This window comes from Penaeus chinensis, chromosome 19, assembly GCF_019202785.1.
Source record: "Penaeus chinensis breed Huanghai No. 1 chromosome 19, ASM1920278v2, whole genome shotgun sequence".
In the NCBI taxonomy this organism is placed as follows: domain Eukaryota; kingdom Metazoa; phylum Arthropoda; class Malacostraca; order Decapoda; family Penaeidae; genus Penaeus; species Penaeus chinensis.
This window is the reverse complement of record NC_061837.1, coordinates 9,022,410-9,027,122: the sequence shown is the minus strand read 5'-3', so window position 1 is coordinate 9,027,122 and position 4,713 is coordinate 9,022,410. Positions and strand designations below refer to the sequence as shown.

The 4,713-nt window shown below is 47.2% G+C and overlaps 1 protein-coding gene across 12 annotated transcripts in view; it reads left to right on the top strand.

Annotated features, from left to right (window-relative positions):
• Positions 1–4,713, top strand: part of LOC125035472 (tyrosine-protein kinase SRK2-like) — a 163,385-nt gene that overhangs the window by 43,703 nt on the left and 114,969 nt on the right. Inside the window, exon 2 of one of the 12 annotated variants that reach the window (XM_047627907.1) lies at positions 1,779–1,808. The exons of the other annotated variants lie outside the window; for them this stretch is intronic. The gene's annotated coding sequence lies outside the window, so the exon portion shown is untranslated. The remainder of the gene's footprint in view (positions 1–1,778; positions 1,809–4,713) is intronic. 12 annotated transcript variants of the gene reach the window in all.

The following is a 4,713-nucleotide window of genomic DNA, read 5'->3' as shown; positions in this document are numbered from 1 at the left end:
TCTCCCCCCCCTATCCCCTTTCACTTTACTTTGATTCTTGCCTCTTTTTGTCTGGTGTAACAGAGCGTTTACTTCTCTTATCTGTGCTTTCAAATCGCGTTTTTGTAATGCAGAATCGTAACATCTTAAAGAGTTCTATTTTTCCTTAAGGCTAGATAAACAAAACGCTTGTGACAAGACTTCCTGCGGCGGATGTGTTGTGGTGCACATGTGTCAAGCGACGGTTTGACGTTTAAACTCGTTAGGAGAGAGCAGTATGTAACTTTGAAGGTATAGCTGCTCTTTCAACGGGTCTTCGTTGCTTTTCAAAACCAAAATATTTAGGAAAGTTGTCAGAGAACATTTTTGTTAAGCCAGCAAGCCTTCATTTTCGCCGCCGCAAGTATTGCTTGACCGCTTCAACGGCAAAAATGCTGCTTTACATGGATTTTGACTCCGCCCCTTCTTCATCCTTCCTTCCTTCCTTCCTATCCTCTCACTCTTTCCCTCTCCTTTCCTTCTCCCTCCTACTTCTCCCTCCCTCTCCTTTCTTCTCCCTTCCTCCTCCTCCCCCCCCCCTCCCTCACTCTTATCTTCACCCTCCCTCCCTCTCTTTCCCTCTCACTCCCTCCCTCTCTTTCCCTCTCCCTCCCTCTCCTTTCTTCTCCCTCCCTCCCTCTCCTTTCTTCTCCCTCCCTCCCTCTCCTTTCTTCTCCCTCCCTCCCTCCCTCTGTGCCCTCATTCCCCCCTTTCCTCCATCCCTGATTCCTCTCTTTCCCCCTCCCTCTTTCTTCCTCTTTTTCACTTCCCACTACCTTTCTCATTTTCCTCCCCTCTGTTTCACTCTCTCTTCTACCCTCTCTCCTCACCCAATTTCCTCTTTCCCTCTGTTTCCCCTCTCCTCTTCTCACATCCTCTATCCTCTCCTCCTCCCTCCCCCTCTCCTCCTCCCTCCCCCTCTCCCCCTCCCTCCCCCTCTCCCCCTCCCTCCCCGTGCCCTCCTCCCCGCAAGTCTCATATCAAAGGCCGTCATATTCCACAACTCCAGGTTAACCATAAATATTTAAGTGATCTCTCGGCGTCCTCCGGGCCATGATCATCACACGCGTCTTCTCCCCCGGGCTTATTGCCTCGAGAGAGGAGGTGCTGGGGGGATAAAGTCATCGGTTGGGGGGATGGGGCGATAGGGGGATGAGGGAGGAGGGAGTGGTGGGTGGGGGGAGTGGTGGGTGGGGGGAGTGGTGGGAGGGGAGTGGTAGGGGTGCGGGGTGTGGGTGGGGGACGGGGGTATAAGATGGTGTCTTTTCCATCTGTTTTATTCGTTGATTTACTTATTGGAATGTTGTTGTTTTTTAGGGGGCTTGTCTTCTGTCAGTTGGTTTGAGATTTTTACTGTTTATGTTTTTATTTGTGGTTTGGTGTCCAATTTATTGATTTATTGGTGCGTTGGATGGATGTTCTTCGTTAATTATTAGGTTGGTGTCTTATTTACTTCTCTATTTATTGGATTAGTATCTTATATATTTATGTATTTAATGGGTTTCTGTGTCATTTATTTATTTATTTATTGTCTTGTTATTATTTATATGTATGATTGGTAGCTGAGGTATTTATGAAAATATCTTATTGGTATCTTACCTGTATATTTATGTTTCGATTTGTTTGTGTGTTTGGCATTTATCACAAGTATCTTTTATTCATATTTTTTTTTTATCTCTTTCTCATTTTTTTTTCTGCAGGTCTGACATCTTTCTCTTTTTTTTATTAATGTTTTCCCCTCTTTCTCTTTTTTTCTGCAGGTATGATTGGCGGGTAGAGATACACACACGGTGAGTCACGGTTCGAGTAATGCTTCTTTGGATGGGTTTGTTGATTCAGTTTTGATTATTAATTATTCGTGTTTATTTATCGTTTCGCTGTTCGTTCGAATAGTTACGAGTTTCAGGTGTGTTGTTTTATTCATGGATTTGTTTACGTGGTCATTCAATTTTTGTTCAGGGAGCGACTCTCCATAATGAGGTGAGGTGCGTAGGCAGGTCGGGTTTAGCCTATTTAACTTGTGCATAATCCGATCAGGAGCTTATTGCATAGAATGGTAAACAGCTTCCAACCGGAGGGAATACTTAGCCCGTGGGATCCGAACCCTTCACTCGCGCTTCAAGCCTTCCGCACTTGTTGTCCGGAGATTTCAAGCTGTCTTAGGCGATTCTTAACTTTCTCGTTCGTCTATCGCGTTGTTATCGTCTCGGGAATCGGGTGTCTGTCAGGGCTGCTGTCCGAGGCAGGGGTAAGCAAGGGGAGCATTTTGATACGTTGTATATTTTAGAAGATGATGATATGGTGTGTGTTGTTTTTTTATATTTTTTTATTATAGACTTATCAGGGTGTTGTGATAACGCTTACAAATAAATCCTGTATTTGAAAAAGAGTAAAATGGAGGGTGCAAAGCTAAAATAAAGGGCAGTGTTGGCGGTGACCATAAAAGAGAAAAAGGTTTGTGTGTGGGTCGCTGCTAATGCGTCGGACGCGCCGAGCGAGTTCGATTGTGAATGCATTAACCAGAGAGCGTGACCCCGGGTCAAAGCTGCCCTTGTGCAATACGAGGTCAAGATAAAGCCACGTTCCGTCAAGGTGAAACAACTGATATTGAGCAATTGACTGAGTAATGAGGGAATGGAAAGAGAAGGGATCATATACATTTTGAGAAATTTGAATGACAGACGGGCAGACACAGGCAGACAGACAGACACAAGCAGACAGGCAGGCAGACAGACAGGCAAGCAGGCAGACAGGCAGGCAGACAGACAGGCAAGCAGGCAGACAGGCAAGCAGGCAGACAGGTAAGCAGGCATACAGGCAAGCAGGCAGACAGGCAAGCAGGCAGACAGGCAAGCAGGCAGGCAGACAGGCAAGCAGGCAGGTAAACAGGCAGGCAAGCAAACAAATAAAAGAGACAGATGGACAGACACGGACAAAGACAGACAGACAAAATAGAGAGACAGATAACATAGACAGGATAGACAGACAAACAGACAAACAGACACACACACACACACACACACACACACACACACACACACACACACACACACACACACACACACACACATACACACATACACACATACACACATACACACATACACACATACACACATACACATACACACACACACACACACACACACACACACACACATACACACATACACACATACACATACACATACACTTACACTTACACTTACACTTACACTTACACTTACACTTACACTTACACATACACATACACATACACATACACATACACATACACATACACATACACACACACACATATAAACACACAGCCAGGCAGATAGAGACAGACAGACAGACAGACATACAAGATAGACAGATAGACAGACAGAGACCGACACTTATAGACAGACAGACACAGATTGACAGATACTTATAGATTGACAGACACTGATAGACTGACGGACACTGATAGACTGACACACATAGACTGACAGACACAGCCAGATAGACAGACACAGGGAGACAGACAGATAGCCAGACACAGAGATGTAGACTGACAGATAGCCAGACACAGAGATGTAGACTGACAGACAGACACAGAGGGATAGACGGACACAGACAGTCACAGAGAGACAGACAGACAAGCAGGTAAATACAGAGGCAGACAGACAGACAGACATGCAGGCAGGCAGGCAGGCAGGCAGGCAGGCAGGCAGGCAGGCAGGCAGGCAGGCAGACAGACAGACAGACAGACAGACAGACAGACAGACAGACAGACAGACAGACAGGCAGGCAAGCAAGATAGTGAGAGAGACAGGCAAGGAAGTACCAAGCAAGCCAAGTCATAATAAAGGGAAAAGAATAAGCGTCACCCGCCGCCAGGAAAAGAGCGAGGAGCAGCAGCGGCCGGAGAGAGTCCGGCGGAGGAGGAGGAGCGCCCCGGCCCTTCGCCCCGGCCCAGCGCCCCGGCCCAGCGCCCCGGCCCTGCGCCCCGGCCCAGCGCCTACGTCATCGGGGGGGAAGGGAAACAGATCTCCGGGCGAAAGAAGTGAGCAGTGAAAAGAGGCGAGGAGAGAAAACCCAAACAGGTCCGGCGTGCACTCAGGCGTAATAGCGAGCGGGGAAACAATTGTAATATATGAATTCGTGAAAGTAATCCGTCCGGGCTCTGGCCTTGGCTTTTCTGGGGCTTCTGTGTCTGCGTCTTGTGTGTCTGTCTGTCTGCCTGTCTGTCTGTCTGTCTGTCTGTCTGTCTGTCTGTCTGTCTGTCTGTCTGTCTGTCTTTCTATCTGTCCGTCTCTCTCTATCTGTCTGTCTGTCTGTCTGTCTGTCTGTCTGTCTGTCTGTCTGTCTTTCTATCTGTCCGTCTCTCTCTCTCTTTCTCTCTCTCTCTCTCTCTCTCTCTCTCTCTCTCTCTCTCTCTCTCTCTCTCTCTCTCTCTCTCTCTCTCTCTCTCTCTCTTTCTCTATCAATCTATCTATCTATCTATCTATCTGTTTGTCTGTCTGTCTGTCTCTGTTTATCTGTCTGTCAGTCTGTCAGGTGGGTTGTTTTCTAGCAGATAGGGGCAGGGTGGGGGGGGGGGCGGAAGGAGGGGGGAAAGCCTTGTGTAATGTATAAGGAAGACAGAGAGAGAAGTTGAAATATAAAGGGAGAGAATAAATAGATAGATAAAGAAGGAGAGGCATAAGAGTGAGACTTTACATTCGTGCC